The 27,967-nt window shown below is 42.3% G+C and overlaps 1 protein-coding gene across 2 annotated transcripts in view; it reads right to left on the bottom strand.

Moving 5' to 3' along the window:
- The window catches only part of ARVCF (ARVCF delta catenin family member), a 595,983-nt gene that overhangs the window by 567,747 nt on the left and 269 nt on the right, over positions 1–27,967 (bottom strand). The gene's annotated exons all lie outside the window — the stretch shown is intronic.

Below are 27,967 nucleotides of genomic sequence, written 5' to 3'. Positions count from 1 at the left end.
TTAATATATAGCAACCAATCATAGCACAGCTTTTATTTTACCTCAGCATTCTCAATATCCTATTTATGACAATCAATGCTCGTGCCAAATTTTGGGCTTAGGCTTGAATAATCGAGTTGGGACCCATTAACTTTTCCTATTTATGACATAAAATCAATGCTCGTGCCAAATTTCACGTTTCTATGACACCGGAAAGTGAGAAAATTACATTCCGTACATAAAATTTGGATGCCAATTCTTTTGCGCATAGAATTGAATAATCGAGTTGGGACCCATTAGCTTTTCCTATTTATGACATAAATCAACGCTCCTGACAAATTTCGAGTTTCTATGACACCGTGAAGAGAGAGAATTAAATTCCGTACTTAAAATTTGGACGCTAATTCTTTTGCGCATAGAATTGAATAATCAAGTTGGGACCTATTAACCTTTCCTATTTATGACAATCAATGCTCGTGCCAAATTTCCCGTTTCTATGACATTGGAAAGTGAGAAAATTACATTCCGCACGCTTTTGCGCATAGAATTGAATAATCGAGTTGGGACCTATTAACTTTTCCTATTTATGACATAATCAATGCTCTTGCCAAATTTCGAGTTTTTATGACATTGGGAAGCGAGAAAATTAGATTCCGTACGTAAAATTTGGACGCTAATTCTTTTGCGCATAGAATAGAATAATCGAGTTGGGACCCATTACCTTTTCCTATTTATGACATAGTCAATGCTCGTGCCAAATTTCATGTTTCTACGACATCGGGAAGTGAGAGAATTAGTGGCAATGATGGAAATCGAACGATCTACGTGGGGGGTCGTAACCGTCGACGACGCTCACGCACGCGCCATTTATCATAGAATATTTGTACTATGCCTATAATCTTCCCAGGGGTGTACTCAACAACTTCCTAAAGTTGCATGGGGATCGGATGAATGGTGTAGTAGCGCATAAAAGGACAAACAGACAGACACACACGCAGACATACATTCAATTTTATATATATAGATTTGGGATGGAAGTGTGTTGTCATGGGTTTCCCTATATACGACCATATTATGGACGGACTGGCATGCTGGCAAGAAGAAAGCCATATGAAAAAGGTGGTGGATTCACATTGGAGGAAAACTGCAGACAGCGTCTAAAACGAGTTCACTTGTCACATCTGTCTCCTGAGATCTGTTGTACTACAGGTTCCCTGGAGTTCTTCTGCTCAGGTGTGGGTGATTGTGCTGGCTGGTTGTGTGTGTCTCCAGTCAGCCAATCACTCCAGGTCAGTACATATAAAGCTGTCTTCCAGGGGTGTGGGTGTGCTCAGTTTTCTCTGTCCTCATTCTCTGTGTGTTGTGTGAGCAGATTCTATGTGTGGTGGCTGAAAGACAGGTTTGGGTCTTGTGGTTTTGTTAAGTTATGTGGCTTGGCTCCTGGTTAGTGTAGGGACTAGTAGTAGAGCCAGGACCCATGACGTGGCCCACTAGCTTCCATATTTTGGCCAAAATATCAACAAATTCCTGGCATTTATAGCATTAACATCTGCTACTAGGGTTTGCGTATTTGGCTGCTGTATGGTGTGATTATGGCTCTGTGTGTCTTTATCCTGTCCAGTTGTCCCTGTCGATGGTGGTATGTGTGTGTCCGAGCCTGGTTGCATGGGTTCCTAGGTGCAGCAAAGGTCCAGATCTGAAGACCGCTGGGTCGTCCCCTATTGGGGCAATGTTCCTAGTCAGGTAGGTCCTTGGTCACCTTCCCTTGTAGAAGATAGGGAGAGATGTTAGTCAGTGGGTGTTTCACCTGCTGTTCTCTATCCATGGTAACGTTAGTGTGCTCACTTGCCCTCACGAACGTAGCATCACTATTCCGACGTTTAACACACAATTGAACATTATGTATCTAGAATGACCAACCCCTTGAAATCTAAAAATACTCAGTCACTGGTATTCCATTCTAAAGTAATAATCAAACCTAAACAGAATCAGGATAGTGTGGACAAGATATACTGAATGATCACTGCATTAGGAACAGATGGCGGGTGATCATTAACAGGATACTACATGATGAGCACATCACAATCTGTCCTCAGATAAATTGCATTGACCTCTCGTCTGAGCAGCAGAAGACATTTGGCACTCGTGAGTAAAAGTGGCGACTTAAGTGACTTTGACCATGGGAAGATTGTTGGTGCCTGAAGCCATAGTTCTAGTATATCTGAAACAGTCGCACTTATTGGCTGTTCCCGAATCACAGTATAAAGAGTGTACCAAGACTGGTTGAGCTATGGATAGACATCTGTCAGAAGATTACATAGCAGCAGGCCACTTGCGTTGGATCTTAGACATGTGCGCTCTGTAGCATGTCTGGTATCTCAGCAGTGATATGTCACAGTGGATCAACTGACCCAGCAGTACAATAGTGGGGAAGTTAGACAGATATCCACAATAGCAATGAGAAGTACCTTGCATCAAATGGACACATAGAAAAAAAAAGAAAAAAAAATTTGGACAAGTCTTGTTGGTTGCTGAACCATAAGGATGGCTGATGTAAAACCCATGGCTGCATTAAGCAATATGCCATGGGTGTACCATTTGGGCTCAACAGATCGGTGGTGGTGTCAATTGTCTGGGGAGGGTTTTATTGGCATGGCCTAGGACCATTGGACATCACACCACAATCCTTGAATGGCAAACAATGCAGGGACCCATTAGCTGGCCATCTGCGCCCATATCTTCAGGAAGTCCTCTCCAACTACAGTGCTCTCTTTCAACAGGACAATGCTCTGTGTTATCAAGCTCGGAACACTCGACAGTGGTTGAAGAAACACAACAATGAATTCTCCACAATGCCTTTGCCCTCAAGCTCCTCATTGAACATGTTTGAGATATGCTGTAAAGGGCTGCAAGATCTGCTCCGACTTATTTGCAAAATGTACACCAACTGAGAGCTGCTGCCGTGGGCATGGGTCATGTTGAGAATCTATTCCCTACATCTGAAAGTCATGATCACTCAAAAATGTGGAGCAACCCATTATTAAGTAGGTGGTCCTAATGCAGTGATCATTCAGTGTATATGCTAATTGCTGTATTACAGACTGAAGACAAACATATATTATACCTGGTGCTGAGAAAACAAGCAGATGCGGTTACTTTTTAAGGCTCTGCTCACATATCTTTTTTTTTTTTAATCTACACATACATTGAGTGTATAATGGCAGTGCAGCTGTTGCAGTCGCTATTTGTACAACTAAAATGGCATATTTCAGGCAATCAGGGTGTCTGCAACAGAGAAAGGGGCATTTCTTTGGTGTTTAGGTTGAGTCCAAAACCTGAAATAGGGCCTGATTGCCAAAGTAAAGGGTGGGCTCCCTCCTGCGATACTGACTTCTGTGTCCATTTGCTGGTCTATTACAGGGCCAGTGCAGACCAAGCCATGATCCACTGCAGATCCTGTTGATACTTAGAACTTTGACAAAGGTGTACAGCCCCTAGACCGACACCCTGGAAGGGTATAAGGTGATGGACATTGATATATTCTTGTTGAGGCACAAAGCCTGATAGAAGGGAAGCAATTCCTATTTTTAGTGAGTAGCCAGATGGCCAGTGGGAAGACTGTATTATGGCTGCTGATCTAGTGCAATAAAAGGGCTGGTATATCCAGTTTCTACTCAAGCTCTGGCCTGGAAGTGGTTTTCTGGTGTGCTGCCACACATCTGGTGGTGGAAAGATGGCAGTCCTGTGTGCCCTATACCCTCAAATTATCACAATACTTACTACCCATACAGTTCCAGAAATTTATAATGGACAGTTTGGCAGTAACGGATACACAATACATTTGATATTTGATAAGCTCTGGTCCAATTCTTTCAGCAAAATTAACATTTCTCATTTCTATTTAATATGCCTGTCTAGTTCAGATGACAATTTTCGACTACAGTAATTCCTTGCATGTTGCATTCCCATCTTCAGCGAATACTTTAACCTTGGATGCATTTCCTCTGGGTAGCTAACAAAGCACTAATAGTTACATCCCCTATTAATATATGCAGATATATTACATACTAAACAGATTCTACAAGAGGACTTCAGACCAAAGAAAAATGTTTTGAGTTGCAAATTATTTCCAAATCCATTATCCTTTTTATTTTATTTTATTTTTTCACAAAAGGTAGGCATGGGGCACAAAGGCGGAAGCAAGGAAACACTAAAACTTCTAACACAAATGTTCGGTCTAGCTGCTCGGCTAAATTTATGAGAATTATCTAATATTTGTGTAATTTAAAGGGCCATTCTGGTGATCTTTATTTTATTCATTATGTTGCTAATCCCCCAGTATATACACTGAACAATCACTGCATTAGGAACACTTATTAAATAACGAGTTGTTTCACCTTTTAGGGCAATCACAGCTGTCAGACATTGGGGAATAGAGTCGACAAAGTGGTGAACATTCTATACTTAAAGTGTACTTGCACGTTTACTTCAGAGCGCTCCTGCTCAGTCTTCCGTTTTCAGCTCCTTCCAGCAGTTGAAGATGGCCCCATGTAGTGTTATATGGGGCAGTCTTCAGCTGCCGCAAGGAGGCGAAAACAGATGATGAAACAGGAGCGCTAGGAAGTGAAAGTGCAGGTACTCTAACTCAACCCATAACCCACGGCAGAAGCGGTCGGTGCACATTTTGCGAATAAATAGGAGCAGATCTCATAGCACTTTCCAGCATATCCCAAACTTCATCAATGAGGTTATAGTCCAATGAATTTAGGGGCAAAGGCTGTGTGGAGAATTCATTGTTGTGTCCCTCCAACTCCCTAATGATCCGAGCTTGATGACACAGAATGCTGTCCTGTTGAGGAAAGATAGCACAGTAGTTCGGGAAGACTTCCTGAAGATATGGGTAAAGATGGTCAGCTAATAGGTCCCTGCAATGTTCACCGTTTAAGGATCATGGTATGATGACCAATGGTCCTATGCCTTGCCAGGAAAATGCCCTCAGACCATTACACCGAGAAAACATACCTTTGTAACACTAGAGAGATCTGGTTTAAAAATAAATAAATAAATAAATTAAAAAAAGGCATGACACATAAGAATATATACAGCAGTCGTAATATTAAAAGTACCAGCCTAATATTCTGTATAGCAAACATGGAAGTCAGCTCACCCATCAACATCTCACCACAATGCACAGACTGTGCATAGATTAGGTCCCGAGCATTAGGGATCACAGCAGCATGAAGGGTAGCATATGCTATGAAAAAGTGTTACTATTGTAGGCACAGCTCCCACTGAATTCAACACAGGCCACTGCAATGTTGACATAGCTGTCCGCTTCCAGGTCTGTCCGCACTGACAGCAGGCCCTATAACTGCTGATCAGCAGGGATCCCAAGAGGTGGACCCCCAATAATCTATTAGGATGGGCCACTAACAGAAACCCCTTTAACCATTTACATCATAATTTATCAAAGTAAAAACTTTATTTACCTTTATCTGCAATTAGTGGCACCCAAATAAAAGGATCTGTGATACACCCTATAAGTACACTGCTGAACAGATGGTCTTCCAAAATCCTGCATCACAAAACAACCTCTATGTCTCACCTATAACTATTTAGATAAAGCAATCTGGACATTGATTTTTCATGCTTTATTTTTCATACAGTAGATAATTGGAGAAGGCGTTTCATTAGATCTCAACATAATGAGGATCATCAAATCATAGGATTTTAACGAAGAGCTCTGATCATAGCAAATCAGCCGCACAAAATAGATGACAACATTAATTTCCATGTAAAGATAAACATTCATTTCTGTAGACTGCAATTATATAAAACATAAGAACATAATTAATGTACTTTTATTACACAGAGCAATTTACATAAAGAAAAAAAGTACGGGGTGTAATAACCTATATTCCTTTAGTTCAGCCTCAACATTTACTGTGGGACACGTGGACCTTTCATAGACAGATACTTTTGTTTACCTTCAGAGCGTTTGCCTCCACCGTGTGCCCAAGCCAGGTCCTGAGATTCATACATCAAGAACTTTGGCGGAGTATAGACTTTATTAAGTTTTGTACGAGGTTTGCCTAATGCAAAGCATATAGCCCATTTCACACCTTACAAGACTAGTCATAGGTTGATCATTAGCACAGGCAAATTATTAGCTTGGCAGATCTCAGGAGCCTGGTAGTTAATGCGTTGCAAATGCAGTCCAGTCCGCAGGCGGGATGTGATCGAGCAGGAGGAGCAGAGCAGTTTGATAAATACGGTACTTTTGTGGCAAAAGATTCAGTATAACTTGTCATTTATTCATTTACACCTCGAGTCATCCTGGGCTTAGATGTCCAGTGGGCGGGCCTACTCAGTGACTTATAGGAAAGGCTGCCAATCACCGATAGAACCGCCCACTGGACTCCCAGAGCCAAAATGACAAGTTTATACTTAATCTGTACATCAATCTTCTCAGCATCTTCTACTCAATAACAGGCTGCCTGCAGTTTCAACTGCATTTTTAAATTGATGGGTTTCCTTTAAGAGATTGGTTGGTTTTCAATATACATTTATAAAAGCATTTATTGTCCATCTACTTAATAAATTAAACTGGCTTCTAGAATCTACAGCATTTTGCCCATCTCTGCATTAGTAGATCTACTTCTAAATGGTATAGGAATATGAGAGTCCAGACTGTGTTCACCATCGGGAGATCAACCATGGCATACGAGGGAGGCATACTGCACTAACAAATAAAGAACCCCTTTAAGTATCACAAAAGCAACTATGAATACCACCCCAAATACCAATCATACTCATTCTTCAAGTTCTCATAAGGTCAGATGAACCTGACTGGCATGAGCCATGTGAAGCAGCAATGCTGGATTATGTAGTAGATGAATATGGCCCTCTATTTGCTCTCTGAAAATATACTGCTCTTCCTATTTAATGGACAACATTGTGAGGTGAAGCCGCCTCTTTATCGGGGGACTTAACCTGATATTGGCTGGCACTATATATGGGAAACCAATATTTTGTGGACTATGGCAAACACAAGGCAGTGAGGCTGGCACCCTGTTTGAGGACGATGCTGTGCAGTGTAGCCTGGAGCAGCAGTGCGGGGCTAAGTAGGGAGAGGTGAGTAAGTATGTGCCGGTTAGTTATGTTATTACATGAGGAGTGCCATTTTAACATTAAAAGTACAAAAACTCTGACAACCCCTTTAACCCCTTGAGTGGCGGGTTTCCTACCACCCTGTCGTGCCCACCAGGGCAGGTTTTTTAAAATGGTCTAATCATTGAATTTCAACTAATTTTGCAGTTGTGTCTCAAGAGCCATAACTTTTTCATTTTTCCATTGACATGGCCATATAAGGGCTTGTTTTTTGCGGGACAAGTTGTGATTTTTTTTAAACAGGGGGGAGGAAAAAAAGAAATGGGGAAAAAAAGAAAAAAAAGGGGCCATGTCATTAAGGGGTTAAATAATGTATTACCTTCCTTCTCTGGGTCATTACGACGCATGGATACCACATGTGTGATTGTATTTTTGATTTTCTTACAAAGTAAAGGGAGACAAGTGTTTTTATTATTTTTTTTATAATTTTTTATCGTTTTTTTAAAAAAAATTTTTGTCCCTTTAGGGGACTTCCACAGGGACCCATCAGGACCCCTGATCACATTCCAGGGGTCCGATGGTGACAGCCCTTTACATGCTGCAGTGACAGCCCTTTACATGCTGCAGTCACATAGACTGCAGCATGTAAAGGGTTAACACAGCAGAGATCGGAGGTTTTCTCTGATCTCTGCTGTAAGAGCAGGTACCTAGCTGTCCTCTCACAGCCAAGCACCAAGCTCTCCCTGCCACAGAGACCATCCGCTTGCTTCTGACAAGCCGATGGTCTCTATGGCAACCTGTAAACAAAGCAGGACATTGCCGACATATCGGCAATATCTTCTGCTGGTTTTTCAAAGCCCTTGCACTGCTCTCTGTGGGTCTGTGCAGGCAGAGCACACTGTCACAGCTTGTGGCATTGTGCTCTGCAGCTCCCATAGTGATACATAGCCCGGAAATCTTCCGGGCTATGTCACTATGAGCAGTGGAACTCGTCCCGGAAAATTTTCGGGCGTGCCACTCAAGGGGTTAAGAAGCTGTACATATACATTTAGTGTGTTTTATTTTGATTCAAGTGTAAGTTTTCTGATCATAATTGACTAATGATCTTCTGTTATATTAGGAGATAAATTATCATATGTAATTCTTACCAGTTTTGTGGCCCATGTAGAAAAGTCTAAGAAGTGCTCATTAAGATATATACTACAGCTCATTAATTTCAATACGCCCCCAGAATTGTTGATTTCTCTGTAAAGGATGAACATGAAACCTGTGTTCTGCACAGAAATGAGTCCACCTGCTGTTTTAAACACTTTCAGCACTGGCATGCATCCCATTTATACATTATTTATATAAATATTGTTCAAAACTGTTTTTCTGAAGGAACAGGGCTTTGAAACTTGTGCAAAAGAGAAACTATCTATTGCCGTCAGCAACCAATTAGCACAGCTTTTATTTTTCAGGAGCAGAATATGAAATGAAAGCTGTGCTGTGATTGGTAGTTATGGGCAACAAAGACGGTTAAGGCCCATTAAGACGGGACGAGTGTTGGGCAAACGATACCCGACACTCGTCCCCGCACATGCTCTCTCCCATGCTGCTGCACAGGAGATGGTATCACTGGCTCACAGCGGGGAGGCTGCATGAGATTTCTCTCCTCGTGCTCCCACTCCCCTCTCCACTGACATAACATAGCAGCCATTCAGTACTGAATGGCTGCTATTTACATGGAGCGATAAGCTGATCGTTCATCGCTTATGCAGTGCACTGAACGGCCGCTGTTAAGTCAATGGAGAGGGGCGAGGGAGCACAAGGAGTGAAATCTCCTGCAGCCTTCCCCCTGTGAACCAGCGATACAAGCTCCTGTACAGCAGCATGTGGGCTAGTATGCGCGGGGACGAGTGTTGGGCATTGCTTGCCCGACACTCGTCCCGTCTAAATGGGCCTTTAGTCTTTTACACAGGTTTCTAAACTCCCACTGTACACAGTGAAAGAACTCAGATGTTCTCCCTGTACTCCGATACTGTATAAACTTGTTAAAACACGTAAAGAGAATCTCATAAATGGCACCCAGGAAAGAGTTACCAATCAAAACGAATCTGCCATAGTGGCTTTGTGAAATGCAGGGCATAGTTTTCAAGCAATTGCTGGTCTGGAGAAGATTTCGCTAGGTGGCGTGCAGTGTTCCCTCCAGAGATGAGCCAAAAACAAGAGCAGAGGTGATCAACCACAACTTGGACATCCTCACGTTACCACAAGACAAGAAGATAAAATTTATCAGTATGTTCCAAACGGGAAAGATTGAAAAGCTCATTGATCAGTCCTGCTCTGCTGGAAACTGGGAAGAAAAGTTATTGTCAAATGCCACCTTGTAGCTGGTGACTTGGAGAGAGGCATTGAAGCCCAAAACCACTACTTAGGCACTTTAATAAAAAATAAAAAAAAGCTATCATAGGCTAAAAGGCACAGGAAATGGACCACTAGTTGGTGAAGTTGTAATAACTAATATTGCGGTAAAGGAGGTCCCTTGGGTCCCCCAGACTCAGGGGCTAGGTTGCAACTGTGACCCTCTGATGCCCTATTGCTACACTACTGGAGTGAAAACTATTTCAGGCATTCCTCCCATGACTGGCAATCACGGATGTAAACAAATGAAAACTATGATGTTGTTTGTGCACATCCAAATCATTAGATGACAAAAAAAGTTCACACATTAAATCCTTACCACTCATGATCTAAATAGTAAGCAAAGCCATTCTTCATAAATAACACCACTAAAGTCACTAGGGTCTTCACGCAGATGATGAAATCCACATAGACATGCATCTTCATCACAGATGTCACCCATTTCAAAACATTCCCAAGTAACTTCCGACACTTCACAGAAACCAGATCAGAAATAAATAAGCCGCTCCGTCTCTTTAGTGTCTTCATTCCTATTACTTGGAGATGACAATCTGATAGCTTGTATTGAGGGAATAACAGCTAAAGGAAATAGCAAGAATCAGTGAAGCATCAGTAACAGTATCAGCAACTTGTCTAAAGAATGCTATATTCATTCAGAAGACACCTCCACCCTCCAAGGGAATGCAGATGTTATGAAATATACTATGAAAACCAAGAAAGCAATTAGCAAAGACTGCCTCTGGCATTTATGTCACTCCAAGCTACAAATTGGCCACACATTTTGCCTCCCTGCTACAATGATTACACACATACTATGAGGTGGGGAAACAAAAAGTAAAAAAGACAATTAAATTAACTAGTGCAGTGCTTGAAGACTGCAATAAACAGCTTATACTCTGCAAGTGGATTTAATTACCATGCTGAGAACCGCAGGGGGTCAAAATAACAAAATACACGTGACAGATTGTCACAAAAGACTACATCCAATTACTCTCTGTATTCCCGTCAGGCTGTGCATGTAGTCATCCAGCTCAGATACCAAAATATATACACAGATATACTGTTATAATGTGAGGGGAAAATATATTGTTGGTAAATAACTGGAAGTAACGGCACATTAACGCCTTAAAGGGGTTCTGTCAATAAGAAGAAAAAAAATTCTATACTTACCTATTCCTCCCCAGTCAGTCTGCTTACCAGATCTTCACCTCACCCATCCTTCTTCTGTCTCCTGCTGTCTCCTCCAGCTGGCTGATTCCTGTGAGGTTAGGTACATTTACAGGCAGTCTCCTTCCTGCCCGACAATGTACGTTAAGTCACAGTTCACAATGCAGCAGGAGAGTGCTGAGTTATTGCAGAGACTGCTTATGTATGCTGTCTCTGCAATAGATCAGCATTCCTTCCTAGCCAGTGAATGCCAAGTCACAGGGATGTGACCTTCACTGAAGAACGTGAGGAATGCCGGCTTCATAACAAGCCGGCCAGGCTAAAGAATACATGACCCAGGTAACTGCAGATGCTTCGTGGGGATAAAATGCCTTAAATAGACTGCCTGTGGAGGAATAGGGGGGAGTAAAGAATTTTTTTTTCTTTTTTAAATGACAAAAACCCTTTAGGGCTCATGCCCATGAGCTTTCAACATGTGGTATTGTATTTTTCCGTGTAAAAGACGGGGTTTTTGACATATTTTGCTCAAAAAAAAAAAAACGCACTGTGTCTTATACACAGGATGCAAGTTTTTGTTGGAAACGATCCGCCGAAAACTTACATATATGTCGGCAGCAAGGTACCGCTCATGGGTGTGCAGAAGACCTTAGGGCTCCATCACACTACTGGAGCGGGGAGGCAGAGCAGCAGTGCGGCTAGTAGTGTATGTCTGTACCCTCAGTCATACACACTACACACACATATACATTACACACACAACACATATATAGTACATACATACAACACTATCTACTCACCAGCCGTCTCCGCTCATCGCTGCCTGGCCAGTGTTCTGTTTCCTGCGCTTGGTCCCATAGCAACCTGTAAACAGAAATCTCTTGCGAGACAGCAGGGGTGCTGCGAAGAGCTACAGAGGCCTGTCGGGCAGCATGAAGAGAATGGGTCGGTGAGTATAATAGGGATCCATAGTGGTATGTAAACCTAGAACAGTACTATGTACTGTTTTATGTTTAAAATCTTATTTTTTTAATTTTTGAAAGTAGAGGGGGGGGGGGGGGGAGTTGTATTATACACGGAAAAATACAGTACTTTGATCTATAGGTTACAAGGATACCAAAATTATATATTTTTTTAGATTTATCCACGTTTTGCACAATAAAAACACTTTAATTGAAAACATTTCTTTTTGGCATTGCTGCATTCGAAGACCCGTAACATTTACATTTTTCCATGAACAGAGCTATGCGAGAGCTTGTTTTCTGTGTGATGAAATGTTTTTCTTTGTACTATTTGGGGGTACATACAACTTTTTTTATTAGTTTTATGGCTTTTTAGGGAGGAGGTAAAATTAACAAAAACAGCATGTTGAGGTTTTTTTCAGCTTTCCTTTTTACGTTTGTCATGCTGAATTATTTGTAACTTGGATATTTGTGTCACCATTTTTTTTAACCTATTTCTATGTTGTGGTTATGGGCTTTAACCTGTGATCCTATGATCGCTCAGAAAATACATTGCAGTGCTTTTGTACTGCAGTGTATTATCTCTTATCTTTCAGATTACAAGCCATGACATAGGCCACTGTTAAGCTTCTGGATGCTATGGCAACTCTTGACCATCACAAAGGGAGCTCCCTCGCTCTTTTAATCCTAGCTTTTGGTTACAGCCAGCTCCCACTGTGCATGTGCAGACTCAGCTCTTCTGCCCGTGCCATCTAGATGCTGTACACGTGTGGCATTTCCTGCTGCTTTCCTACCATGACGTACATAGTTAACGGATGGTGCAAGCTTTATAACGTATATACAAAGTAGTATGTGCCCAAATGATTTTTAGAGTGGTTATCGGAACCCCAATGGGTCCCTTTGATTTCACTACATGTTCCAAATTGGTTATTAGGAAGGTGTGCACACAGACAGCTGACACAGATCGTGTATCAAAAGCAGTGCAAGTCTGATTTATTAATAGCATCATGATTAGAGATGAGCGAACGTGTTCTAAACGAACACTTACGCACCCAGACACCGGCTTTACCGAGGACTTCAGTGTCCGCGCGTAAAGATTCGGCCGGCGCCGGGGGGCGGGGAGAGGCGCGGCGGCGCGGGCGGCAGCAGCGGGGAACAGGGGGGAGCCCTCTCTCTCTCCCTCTCCCCCCCACTCCCCGCCGCACCCCCCCGCGCTGCCACGGCGACCCCCGAACTTTTTTCGCCCGAGCACGGAATTGCTCGCAAAGTTCGGTGCTCGGGCGAAAAGGGGCGGAGCCGAACACGGTCGCTCATCTCTAATCATGATACATATATACTACAAATGACGTAGCAATAGAGATACATACCACTAAAGTCATAAGATCTCAGGATAGGTTTTAGTTTCTAATGGTTAACATATGTTAATGCCTTAAGATGTGTGTTACTACTAAAACATGAGATTTCTAAGAAACAAAAGAGAAACGCAATTTAACGGAGAATAAACGTAGTAAGATCATGCAAAGGGGGGGAGGGGATGAGCAGCTTCACTTATCAGAATGTAGGCTTATTTCATGAGAAAGGCCTAGGAGAGGTGAATTCAAGAATCTAATACATCCTAGTATATAATATTGAACAAATTAACCATTTAGCCGTTGCCATTTACTAAGAGGGAAAGTTATATATATTGTGTCATGTAAGGGAATAAACTGCCAGGACCTGAGGTTTCTCCATTTCTGGCTGTTAGAGCAGGAGCCTGGCTGTCAGTGGTCTGCCAAACCACCACCTTAAAAAGATGAATGTGTAGGTTTAAAGCCTATTAGTGGGGTCAGTGAAAAGGCGTATCATGGTCATAAGGGGTTAACACTCAACGCCGTGTGGGTAAACAGGCGATTGGTTCTTACATCATATTGCACCAGCCTACATGGCGCTGAGTGTTAAGCACTTTTTGATGAAAAACAGCATTACACCCCTGTCTCACCCTCCGTATTCACGAGATCTTGCTTCATGTGAATTTTCTTTTTTATCAATACTTTGAGCAGTAGAAAATGAAGCAAAACTTCACAGTTGTGTGTTTGTATGAATCAGCCATCACAAAATAGGCAAAAAGAAAACTGAACAACTTGTAAAAAAAAATAAAAAATAAAAAAAATCATTACAGCTGAACATAACCTTCCCCAACATCAGCTGGCACACCGCCTGAGAAGGGTTCTGTGGACATTCACCTAGCAACAGAAGCCTGAACTAGTAATGCCCCACCAGAAGAAGATCCCGTTTTAATGGGTGCTCCCTCGTATAAGAGTAGCGAAGTAGTTCTATTTTCCAGAAGTAATGCAGACATGATGTTGAGAACTACTGGTGTGTAGGTAATGTCTTTTTAGAGTAGAATTTTTTGCACCACTGATCTGTGACCCTCGAATTATGCTCGTTTTTTCATCAGATTGGAGCGTTCAGTGTAACAACGTTGGCTGAACACTAAATGACAGAACTCAACTAATCATGGTACCCCAGATACAGTAGAGCTTCATCATGTAGCAACCAGTGTCGCAAGAATAATAGATATGAAGCACGTATCAACATAACAGAAAACAGAAACACCAAACTAGGGTCAAACAGTTAGATGACAGAGGCAGAAAGTGAGGTTAGCCAAATGATGAAACTGACAGTGAAGACTGCAGATTGTATGGAACAGTAGAGAAATGCTGTCCCGGAGGCATTTACAAGAATGAATGTTATATCAGTTTGCAGAATTCGGATTGATGTCCTACTCATAAAGATGCCATTTTACCCGCAATTGTGATGTGTTGTGCTAGAAATGTGAGTAGCTGTGGAAGATTCTGGAGGTAGCTGACAACTGCAGCATGTAGCACATGACAGAGGGAGTGGGCTTTTTCTGTCACCTATAGACACCCTGCAATGCAATCACAAGGTACCAGTGAGTCCCCGCGGCAGCCGGAAGCCTGACAAAAGGCATTCTTGTCTGCCATGTAACTCATTTCAAATGGATAAAATACAAAAATAAAAAAAACACAGATATTACCACGTTCGAAATGACCCAAACAATGAAAATACTTTGTTTCATTAATTTTGCACGGTGAACAACATAAAAATAATTTAAAAAACTAAATGCCAGAATTGCCATTTTTCTTTTGTTTGTTCCCAAAAAAATATAATAAAAAGCAATCCAAAAGTCATATTGCCTCAATAAAAACTACAACTCCTACTACAAAAAACAAGACTTCACATATAGTAGCTCCATAGCTGGAAAAATATGAACGCTACGGTTATTAGAATACGGCCATGCAGATTGAATTGTTTTTCTTTAAAAATGTGTTTTTATTGCACAGAGGTATTAAAAAAAGAAATCTATATAAACTTGCACGGTGTCGCAGTAAATCGCACTGATCCAGTTAAGAAAGTATCATGTTATTTTTACCGAATGATGAACATTGTAAAACAAAACCCAAAAACCCTGGCAGAATTTCTGGACATTTTTCCATTTCCTCCAAAAAAAAAAAGTGTAATAAGATATGCAATGCATTATCTGTACCCCAGATTGCTGCCATAAAGGAAAAAAAATAAAAAATAAAAAACTTGTCCCAAGGAAAACAAGCCCTCATACAGCTATGCCAACATGGGGCCTGCTCTTTCCATAGCAACACTATGGAAAGTGTCAAGCTGTGTGATTCGCCGGCGGTTTACCACCGACGAATACACGGTCGTGGACAGGGGGCCTTACAGCATCCGGTGTGTAAAATAAGTAATGTGATAGCATTACTCTCTGGGTCAGCACGATTCCGGCGGAACCAAGTTTATACAGTTTATGTTTTGCTATTCTTGTACACAAATAACACTTTTTCCTTCAACTTTTGTGTTGCTACATTCTAAGAGCCATAACATTTTTATTTTTTTGGAACATATAATATTGATTGTTTTTTTTAAAAAATTTTTTCTAGAGGAAAGTTAAACAAAGTCTGCAATTCTGTCATTTTTTAGTTTTAACAGAGTTCACCATGTAGTATAAATAATATGTTAAATTAATTCTTCAGGCAGTACGATTAGGTCAATACCAAACTGAGATTTATATATATATATATATATATATATATATACTTTTTCCTTTAGAGAACAAAAAAAGGATATATTTGTTTTTATAGCTGCATTCAAAAACCCCTAGCCTTTTTATTTTTTTTTCAATGGTGATGTTTAAGTGGGTTTTTAGGCAGGATCAGTTATACTGTTTGATAGTACTATTTGTTGATCCACTTTCTATTCCATTTTTTGTAATGCAAGATAGGCAAATTTAGCTATTTTCACCATGTATTTGGTATTTTGTTTTCATGGCGTGCATTGTGCGTGTTAAATATTGTGCGTGTTTAATAATCTTTTTTCTCATTACAAACCATATGATTTTTTTAACACATTATAAAAAGGGGGTGTTTTTTATTTTTTAACTTTTATTTTTTTTTGTCCCACTAGGGCTCTTGAATATCACCATATTTTATCACTCCTAAAACACTTTTATACTTCAGTATAGCAGTGTGTTACAAAGCCTATGTAGGACAGCCAGAGTGTCACTTCTGTCTCCTGAGACCTGTGGTTCTGCAGGTGCTCTGGAGTTCTCCTGCCCAGGTGTGGGGGATTGCGCTGGCTGGGCATGTATGTGTCTCTAGTCAGCCAATCACTCCTGAGTAAGTACACATAAAGCTGTCTTCCCAGGTGTGGGTGTGCTCAGCTTTCTCTGTTCTTATTTCTCTCTGTGTGTTGTGTGTGCAGGTGCTATGTTATGTGGCTGGACTCCTGGACAGTGTAGGGACTAGCAGTAGAGCCAGGACCCATGATGTGGCCTGCTAGCTTCCATATTTTGGCCAAAAATGTCAAATACCTTGTGTTTATAGCATTAATATCTGCTACTAGTGTTTGTGTATTGGCTGCTGTATGGTGTGATTTTGACTCTGTGCGTTTCCTTATCCTGTCTAGTTGTCTCTGTCGGTGGTGGCATGTGTATGCGTCCTAGCCTGGGTGCATGGATTCCTAGGGGCAGAAAGGGCTGAGATCTGGGGACCGCTGGTCCGCCCCCTATTGGAATGATATCCCCACTCAGGTAGGTCCTTGGCCATCTTCCTTTGTAGAAGATAGTAGAGGTGTTAATCGATGGTAGTTTCACCTGGTGTTCCCTATACATGATAATGTTCGTATGGGCCCAGTGCTCACTTTCCTGCATGAACGTAACATAATGCCCACCAGTTTTACAAGCGGGACATTATGTTACGTTCGTGCAGGCAAGTGAGCACCAGGCCCACAAGAACGTTACCATGGATAGAGAACACCGGGTGAAACAACCACTGATTAAATAACACCTCTCCCTATCTTCTACAAAGGAACACGACCAAGGACCTACCTGTGCAGGGACATCTCCCCAATAAAGGTCGGCCCAGCGGTCTTTGGATCTGCGCCCTTGCTGCTCCTAGGAACCCATGCACCCAAAATAGGACATATACACATGCCACAACAGACAGGAACAACTGGACAGGATAAGATGACACTTAGAGCCATAATTACACTATACAGCAGCCAATACACAAACACTAGTAGCAGTTTTAAATTATATAAATAGCAGGTATTTGTTGACATTTTGGCCAAAATATGGAAGCTAACAGGCCACATCAGGGCTCCTGGCTATACCGCTAGTCCCTAGATTAACCAGGAGTCCAGCGACACAACCAAACAAAACCTAAAACACAATCCTTTCTTGCAGCCACCACATATAGAACCTGCTTACACAACACACAGAGAGAAATGAGAACAGAGAAAACTGACCACATCCACACCTGGGAAGACGGCTTTATGTGTACTGACCTGGAGTGATTGACTGGCTAGCTGAAACACACACGCCCAGCCAGCACAATCCCCCTACACCTGAGCAGGATAGCTCCCGAAAACCTGTAGTAGCACAGATCTCAGGAGACAGATGTGACACTCATACTTTGCCAACCGACTATTTAGCTTCTCCCACTCACACACCATCTCATCTTGCCCTCTCTCTTTCTTTAGAGTCCTTCAAGGCTGTGTTCTCGTATCACTACTCTTTTCTATCTACACCTATGGCCTAGAAAGTCTCATAGAATCCTATGGTTTTTATGCTGATAACACTTAAAAGTATATACCGGGCTTCCTTGTTATGTTCTTTGAGATAAAGATTGGCAGTTAGATTCAACTGCCTATGCTTTTTTCCCCCCTTGGGAATTGTTGGTAGGCTTCTCCCCTCACTGCCTACAAAACACGTTCACATTCAGTCAAGCGGAGCATGCATGTATATAGCGGTCAGCCAAACTAACATTCAACAGACAGCTACTAATATGAAGAATTAGATCGTAGGACTCTAGCTACTGCGCGGTTTCCATATATCCCACTAACTTGTATAGAGTAAAGGGCAATTTACATAGGTTGGGTATCTCACAAAATTCATTCAAATGAGCGCAAATGAACGATAATCGTTACGTCTAAATGCACAGCCATTGTTTACTATTAGTTTACTTTTCATTTACCACTCACTTTCAAACAGCAAATAAAATCATCGCTGACTCATTCACTTCTTGCTGCGTCTAAACGCTCCCTGCTCAGTGCTTCACATAGAATTTGAAGCGCTGAGTGAGAAGTCCGTGATACTCAGCAGTTATCTGCCTATATAAATGCTCTGCATGAGTGCTAACAACTAGCGGTGACGTCAGCACTTGTGCTGATTGTTTATCCAACAGTCGTGCAATGTAAATGGGGCATAAACTGTGCACGATCATCAAAATAATCCATTTTATCTAGTATAAAGAAATATAATGGACCATGTAAATTATAGTGTAGAGGTTAGATTCAATTTAACAGCATACTGTAAAACGAGTTTCTCTTTGTTTACCAGTCTGGAGCGTATCATGTTGTGCTGACATCTAGTGGTCAATATTAATAATGCAACATTTCACAAATTATGATTTTAATATACCCATTTCAGATGGAAGTGTTGCTTAAAATAAAAATAATAAGGCTACACACCAGAAACCAACATTACGCTATATGTACAGAGACATACAACGATTATAACAACATGTCTGATACACAACATTCTTTGTAGGTTTATCACACAATATGAGCTTATGAATGACAGACAAAAAGAATGAAATCCTCAAAGAAACCAAGGCTCTGTAATAAAGTCAGTAATCCAGATACAATCTGCTGCTTGGCATCTGGGCTGGATGTGACTCAATTACAGTTCTGTATCAGGGAAATAACTGTGCTCAATCCATCTACAAATTTAGGAGAAAATAATGCAACATAAGATCTCTTTTTTTTCTACAAGGAACTCGGTAACACTTCTCTGAGCCAACGTCAGCTGCTTAGCGTCTTCCTCTCCAGCAGCCTGCTGCCATCTCTATTCTAGCATTGTTGCAGACAGAAGAGACTATTATTACCTGGCAGCAAAATAATTGTCAGGACTGCAGAAATAAGAAATAAGTACAAAAAAATAAAAATAAAATTTACCAGAAATCGTGCTGGATGAAATCTTGAGAGATAAGCCGTTATATCATACTAGAAATACAGGACAATGCAAGATGCGATAATACACCCCAACAATGTCAATTAGGTATATTAGCGACAAGGTCACACAGGTTCTTCAGAATTCCTTTGCACCACAATTGATCCATCAGTTTTTACCCGTCCGGTGGACATTTGTGTGTTTAGGGAGGTAAGACAACTTTGGTTTATCTCCTAGGAATAAAAGTTCAGGTGCTGAAATCCAACTGCCCCGTTCCTTCTTTCCTCCTGTTGGGGGACCGGTGAGCAGACCCCTACATGTTAGGCTGTTCTTACACAGGTGGTTTTTACAGGCTAATTTCACATGTGCAAGCGTGATATTGGGAGGTGAAACTCAGTCCGATATCGCGCTCAGCAATGTGTGGTTTCCCTGTGGAAGGACTATCTGTCAAAAACGCCTCACATCACCTTCAGGGAAGCAGTGATCCTCCGGAGCGGCTTTCTTGGCAACTGTTTCCCATTGTTTTCTATGGGAAACATCGCACCACACTAGTGTGCACCTCGCACGTCATGTGAGGTTTTTGCCAGCCCCATTGAAAACAATTGGCGAGGCATTCTGAGGGAACTCTCAAACATAAGATATGTCATGGTTTTATCCTGCACCGTGATGCAATGCCGGAAAAAAAAAGAAGAACCACATATTGTCTTAAAAATAATCATTATTGGAGACAGGATCTACTGTATACAAGTAAACGCCACCATATTGTGACTAAAATTACATACAGCATCTCAATAACACCATAAATAACACCAGTACTGTAACTGAATAATACTACCACACAGTAACAGAATAACTATGATCTGTTTTCTTCTCCAGCAGTTCAAACTACCATGATGGGTTCTTCTAGATAAGACCAACCTCTGCGAGTCTGCCACCCAGACTTTGGCTCCTTGTTTTTTGAACACATTTCGATCCACTAAGTCAAGAAAAGTTATTCATCCTGCATCCCTCTTTAATAGTCTCAGCCTGTCGCTAACCCAATACTGTTGCTGATTTCAATACTGTCCAAAAACTGTACATAACTATAGTGTATAGTGCAATACAATGTGCCCAAAAATAGTACCATTCAGATACCATGTTTCCCCCAAAATAAGATGCTGTCATATTAATTTTTGCCCCAAAAGAGGCACAGTGTCTTATTTATCTGGTGGTGGGGCTTATACTCACGTGGTCCGTGGCATCTGGGACCCTGGTGCTGCTGATCTCTGGCAGCGATGTGGCGGGCTGCAGTGTCCTCGGCTTTCACACAGAACTCCCTTCTGGTGATGAGGCTTTGAATACCCCGCCTCCAGCAAGCGAGTGCCGTGATTGACTCACGAGCTCCATGGCTCAGCCAATCGGAGTCGGCGCTCGCTAACCCAATCACAGCCATTCACTGAATGGCTGTGAATGATCGCCGGCCCTGATTGGCTGGCGCTCGATCAAAATCACAGTACTCGCTTGCTGGAGGCAGGGTATTCAAAGCCCCGTCACCAGAAGGAGAGTTCTGTGTCAGTGCAGAGGACACAGCAGCCTGCCGCAGCCCTGGGGACCAGCGAGAGGGACACAGATGCCGCCGGCTAGGTCAGGGTTGATATTTCTTTGTTTCAATTTGCTAGGGCTTATATTTGAGGGAGGGCTTATATTTCTCTGCCAGTCTGTGATGATCCAATTTCAATACTGGCGTGCAAATTTAAGCCTTTTCTTCTAAAGTACCTGTTAGCATAGGTGCCGTGACCATCCATCTGCTTCAAAGACACATACACAGTGGGGTTCACTGAACTGTTTTGGAAACACATCAGGTAGCCCCCCTGGTACATTTTCAAGGTGAATTGCACCACCATACGGTGTCGGTCAGCCCTTGCACAGCTTCATAGCAGAGATCACCTCTAACATTAATGGCACCTGGTGCTCTGTAGTTTCCACGTTGGTTATTTCCCATGGTGCCATTTGTCCACTCACAATACACTTGCACCACATCAGCACACGAACAGATCATAAACTGTGCTGGTTGAGAATAACTGCACCCTTAGCCTGAAAGCCAATAACCATCCCCTTTTTTGCAATTCTAATAAGGCACCCCTTTTACTCATAACAACAAGTGATATGTGAGCAGACAGCCTACTGTATACCTTATATACCCACAAAACCAGCCCATGACACGTCACTTCCTTCATGGGCCATACACTGCCAACATCAAAAATGGGAGGTGGTCATAATAATGTGACTCAACTGTGTGCATGTGTAAATATTTTATAGTCAGTGCCCCCAATATACAGTGGGAAGTTTACAATAGTCCCCTCCTCTCATTTCTACGAGGAGTCCAGCTCCTATCCCTGACATCCAGGGCAGTCTCTTTTCAGCAGACCAGCGCTGATGGGCATGATGACAGCATCATGATGGTCAGTGAGCAGCAACATGCAGTGCTGAATAGACTGCTTGCCAAAAGGGGGCAGCACCCAATGTACAGAGCAAATAGCTTCTTTGAATTGCCAACATTTAAGATACAGCGCACCCAACAAGCCGACCCAAGTAAGAGAACTGGCATTCATTTACAAAGGAAAATCATTTTTTTTCTTCATCAAGGGCTCACAATCTATTAACAAGGGCACGCTCAAACAGCTCAGTAAGTATTAGATCCATGTACCAAAGATTGACATGGAACTAAATATTAATCCGCATTCGGAGGCTGCACCTCTATGTGGACGCAGATTTAGCCCTGTTGAATGGGGGAATTCTGCATGCAATAACCTGACTCAGAAACCACATCAATTTCTGACATGTTAATTATTTTTCCCAAGACATGGATTTACCAATACTCTTGAAATACAAGGGTTAAAATGTGCAGCAACACAAATTACAGCAAACTACGCACCACTTTAGTGCAGATTTTACCACTGTGGATTTCTTGCATACATTATGTTAAAGTATTGGGACACATAGAAGGAGATGAAATTCGATTTTATTCACATTTTCCAATAGGTGTTGGGCTCCTTTGTCCTCACTGACTGCAGTAACCCTCATAGGCATGCTTTCCACCAAATCCCAATAGATCTGTGTAAGCATTTGCCTCCATTCCTCAAGGAGAGGTTCAGATAGTGATATGCGAGATGATGGCCATGTTGTTTGTGCACAGATATGGCATTCAAAGATGCTCAACAAGATTGAGGTCCAGATTTTGGCCGACCAATGAAGGTTGCAGATGTTCTACCCCTCAACCCTGCATGTTGTAGGACATGGTGCTCACTCATGTTGGTAGAGAAATGGAACTATACCACAGTATTTTCCCAAGGTAGGTAATGCCATGTTGTCTGGAATCTCTTTGTACCCACTGACGTTGAGGGTGGACTTCACTATAATCAACGGTCCTAGTCCTTCCCAGCAGAAACACCCACCACCACCACCATAACACAGAGTTCCTCAACTCCAGTCCTCAGGGACTCCCAACAGGTCATGTTTTCAGGATTTCCTCAGTATTGCACAGGTGATGTAATTATTGTCGGTGCCTCAGACATTGCCATAGGTGTTCTTACTATAGGATATCCTGAAAACATGGCCTGTTAAGGTCCGTGAGGACTGGAGTTGAGAAACACGGTCATAATAAAACCTCCTCCAAGCTTCACTGTTGTGATGATGCAGTTGAGTTGAAACGGCTTTGCAGGCAACCGCAACACCCAAGTGAAGCCACCTGATTGGGAGATAGTGTACCGCGAGTCATCTGTTCACAACACTTGCTTCCACTCGTTTATAGTCCTTGAACGACACTCCAAGCACCATCCCATGGGCCTCTGTGCATTCACTACTGTGATGTTGGGCTTGTGTGCAGTTGCTCCTCCATGGTAATCCTCCGAATGCAGTCCCCTACAGGTGGTTATGATGCTATTGGATGTTCCAATGGCCCGTGAGAACTCCCAAGTGAATGTTTCGGCAGATGATGTGAGGCCTTCACAGCTCATAGAAGGCTTCGCTGTCCACGTTCTGTCAGTTTACGAGGTGGCTGCACTGCACCAGATGTTTTCTATTCTGAATAACATTGAAAACAGTGGACTTTGGAAGGTCCAAAAGTGCTGCGATGTGCTGTACCGATTGGTTGCTCAGGAGACATCCCACCATCATACCCCACTGGAAGTCCATCAACTTCACACCTCGTGGCATTCTGATGGCTTCTGTAGTGGGATATGCCTGTCTTTATAACTAATGTTCACATATGCGATTTGCATATCCCCTTCGCCTGACAGCAGAGGACTGGTGGGGGTCCCAATACTTTCGTCAACATAGTGCATTTGATACAGGTTTTCCGCTGTACAACACCCACAGCGAATATGCTGTTTGAGAAGGTGAAACACTTCAGAAAGGTGCCATACATGACGCTCTGCCACATTTTCCCTTCTCAGGTATATTATACGCATCCCTTGTCATCCATTATTATAATTTATTTAAATGTATTTATTTTTGAATAGAGAACCACATAGTCTTAAAGGGATATTCCATCTCATAAAGCCATGGAGTGTTAGGATATGCTATGATCAGTTGTGGTCCAATCTGCAGCATCCTCACCAATCGTAAAACGGGAAAGCCGCCATGCTGCTTCATTGCTGTGGCCCCTTCAATGTTTTTCCTTGCAGAGCAGTGCTCCTATCTGCCTGGCTGTGCAGGGAACTGCAGTCAACCCCATTCACTTGAATGGAGCTTTGCTGCAATAATCTGCACAGCGGGTAGCTGGTGAGCCGCTGTTCAGGGGCAGACTGTCGGTGATGCGGGTCCCAGAGGTCAGACTATGCAGATCAAGCGTTTTTTCCCCCTTTTTTCCCCCATTGAAAAATGAAAGAAGTGAAAAATCCAGAAACAACAAAACAGTATAGATTACAGTACAACATCGCATGCAACTGCAGCAGCAAAGCTTACAGCCCGGCCTGATTAGTAACAGCGAATCTGTTCATTACTCCAATCTGCACATCTAGATGACAGATCCCCGACCACAGAGGTGTTCTCTGGGACAGAGTCGAAGGATTCAGGCACCAGGCATTTGCGTGCATTTCTGGACAGATTCTGGTTTGCTCAAAAATGTATCTGTCAGTGACAATCTAAAACTTACAAGGAATATTCATATGTTGCATTTAGCTATTCAAGAATACTGTTCCATTATTAAAGGGGTTTTCCAGTTGTAAACTATTAATGACATATCTTTACGATAGGCCATCAATAGTAGATCGGCAAGGACCTGTAAGCTGGGCCTTTGAGGTTACGCATTGTGACGATTTCTGCAGGAAGCAGACAACTCTGTTCAACTGCTGTGGCCAGGCTTGGTATTGCAGGCCAAGTTCCCATTCACTTCATTGCCTGTAATACCAAGCTTGGCCACAGCAATGGGAATGCAGCTGCCTGCTTCTACAGGAGGATGTGAACAAAGGCCCAGCTTACAGTTGATTGGTGGTGGTCCCAAGTGGCAGACCCCCACTGATCTACTATTGATGGCCTACCCTAAGGTTAGGTCATCAATGGTTTACAAGTGGACAATCCCTTTAACATAAAGTCAACACAGGATTTTTATAAAATTACTTGTCCCACTTTTCTGGCATATTAAAGTAGCAGATTTTGGTGTGCGATTTTTCTTTTCCTCCAAAAATTGCGACTTTTTAACCCTTTACAAAACACTCGCCAATTTTCCAAAATTTATGCCAGAAGCTGACAAACATTATGATGATGCAAATCTAAGCCAGCTCATGTATTGCTTTCTTGCACATGGATTGCTGTAAGATGTGCCAAATTTATTAAAAGTTGTGCCACTTAATAAACTTGGCGCATCTTACTTCAGCTTAGTTTATAATAAATAGGCACTACTTTTTGGGGGGTGGGGAAGGAGGGAAATCCATCCCAGTATCATTGATCTTTGCTATGAAGAGTCCGGTCCTGTAGTTCATGCCCTCCAGGCTGTTTATTCTGCAATCTTCTTCTGGTCTCCAGGTCACATGACCAGCACTCTGACAACACTCTGTGTCCTGCAGTTAATGGGGCAGATTTATGATACTGTCTAAAAGAAAAAAAAATGCCTCAGTTGCAACCAAGCACAGAGCAGCTTTTATTTTGCATTCTGCTCTTGAAAAGGAAAGCTGCTCTGTAATTGGCTGCTATGAACAACAAAGACAGTTTTCTTTTAGGCAGTGGTCATCATAAATATGCATCGCTGATTGCAGGGCACAGAGCATTGTCAGAGTGCTGGTCATGTGATCTGGACGTCTAAAGAAAAGTGCAGAATACAGAGTCTGTAGGGGACAACCTACAAAACTGGATTCTTCACGGCACATTAAAGTGATGGGTTCCAATACCACCTCTACCACCCCATCCAAAAAAACCAAAATGCTTCTATAAGGCTAGGCGCACATTTGCGTAAAAGGACAACAACAACAAAAAAAACTACGTTATGTGCAGAAAGAATGTTTTTTTTTCCCCATACGAGTGCCTTTCTGTGTGGGCTCCGTATTGTCCACGGGTCTTTTTTTTACTTCGGTAAGCCATCCATTTTTCAAGTCTACAAAAAAAACTGAACACAAGTCCATTTAGTTTTTCCTGCATCTTTTAAAAAACGGACAGCAAACAGATGCCATCTGAGTGCTGTCAATTATTTTCTATCCTTATTGACTTGAGTAAGGAAGTCTCGTCCATAAAATGGATCGGAATAGTACATGCAAAGAGTTTTTTCATGGAGTCTGTGTGAAAAAAAAAAAACCTCTAGTGAGCGTTGACACATAGAATAATAGGGTCCATATTCTGGGTAGTCTGGTTTTGTTTTTTGTTTTTTTTTGGGGGGGGGGGGGGGGGGGGGGGAGTTTAAAACTTCATATGGCCAAAAAATGCTAGTGTGCTGCGGCCATAAGGGACCTTTCACACAAGACAGAATATTCCATCCCTGAATTCTACACCAAAACCGTGCAAATTTTCATGCGGAATTGTGAGCAGAATTCTGCCATTTTCATTTCTGCATCGTTAGCAGTGTGAAGTTTGGCGCTGCATATTCTGCAACGCTGATGCGGAATATTCCATATGGTGTAAAACGCTCCTTAGACAGATGTATTCAACTCCCATCTCAATGAATCAAAACTGATGTGTAGGAGTCCTTAATGTTTGCCCACTGACAGCAATAGAAAAGTGCAGAAATGTCATCAAAGATTGAAGTAGTGGCCAATGGGAAACCAGTGTGACTGACGATAACTTGTATTATCGATGACATCATCGGCCATGTGTGCGACTACTGATGCGTACCGCCTCACGCACGAGGGCATATGCAATTTATATTCAGGAAAAACACCATGTTTTCACTGCATGTGGATGTACGTTTTCGGTCACATGCATGGTGCGTCCGTATTAATCAGAGTTTTTCACACGCGAAAAACCACCACAAGAAGGCCCAACTGATGTCACTTTTTTCCTACTGTTTGCTGGCAACACATAGTATGCCCATGTGGCTGGGCGCTTAGGGTGCATTCACAAGGGGGAGTGCGATTTTGGTCCGACAAACGTGGACTGATATCACCCCTATAAACATGTGCGAGTTTGAGTTTTTGTGAGAAAAACGCATCACATCGCGGCATACGTAGTTTTCATGCACATCAAAATCGCATGTAGGGTCAATAGAAAAAAATTTAAAAAAAGCATTTCACTTGCATAAAATTCGTATCAACATGCGAGTGCGATGCAATATTTTTTACTCTCCTAGTGAAGAATGGGCGATTCGTAAACAGTCTGAAAAATCCCTGAATGTCCTATTTTTATTTGAGTCTCGGACTAGAATGGGACATGTAATGTGGGGTGCGATGGACTGGGTGAATATTCCCTTAGGATGTATTCCCACCAGCGAGCGCGATAATGGCTGGAGACACTTGCACTGATATCACACATGCAAACCTGTGACTGTAAGAAACACGCATCGCCTCGCTGCACGTGGGATCTTCATGCCCATTTTTCATGCCAGTGAAAACTGGTAGTTATTTCAATAGGAAATATAAAAAACGGCATTGCGCTCGCGTGAGAATCGCATCTGGATGACAGAACAATTACATTTTTTTTCCTCTCATAGAAAATAATGGCCAATAATCCCTAAAAAAAAATAAATAAATAAAAAAATAGACCGTATTGTGATTTTTCTATACTATGCCGCAGAATTAAACAATTGCTCATGTAAATACGCCCATTACAAATAATAGTTCTAGTGCAATACGAGGTTTGATTATTGGTCGGGCGAAGATCTTCTTCCCAGTCATCTAGATGGAATCTCACAACAAGATTTATATTAAAAAAAGCCAAAATAAAGTGTGGAATCAGCCAGACCAACCAATCAGATTGCAGCCATACATCCAGGCAGCTTCTAAATGTCCCCAAATCACTAGAAGTGGCTCATGATACACATTGTAACCAGATCTCCCCGGTCGCTCCCAGCAGATACTCTCTGTCGGATACGCTGTAATTCACCTGCAGAGGTTTTGTTACATTTCATCAGTTCTTTGCCCCTCATGATGATGTGCTCCCACCGTGCCAACCAATGGGAGGGAGTGAGGCTGACAGCAGCACTGACAGGGGCAGCAATCATTCCCAAAAGTTAGGCAGCGGCGGTGTAATAACTTAGCAGGTGATCTACAGCCCGTATCACACCTGCGGATCCACCATGACATCATGGGAGCCTCACTCCTCAGCAGCACAATGCCTGCGAGCTACAGCAGCTCCCTGCAGACGAGCGGTGCAGGTCATGACCCGCCGGAGCCCGGCGCTACAGTACCTCGCTGTGTCTATGACA

The sequence above is a fragment of the Eleutherodactylus coqui genome, chromosome 5, assembly GCF_035609145.1.
Source record: "Eleutherodactylus coqui strain aEleCoq1 chromosome 5, aEleCoq1.hap1, whole genome shotgun sequence".
NCBI lineage: Eukaryota > Metazoa > Chordata > Amphibia > Anura > Eleutherodactylidae > Eleutherodactylus > Eleutherodactylus coqui.
Note: the sequence above shows the minus strand (reverse complement) of the source record. Positions and strands in the feature narration are given on the sequence as shown.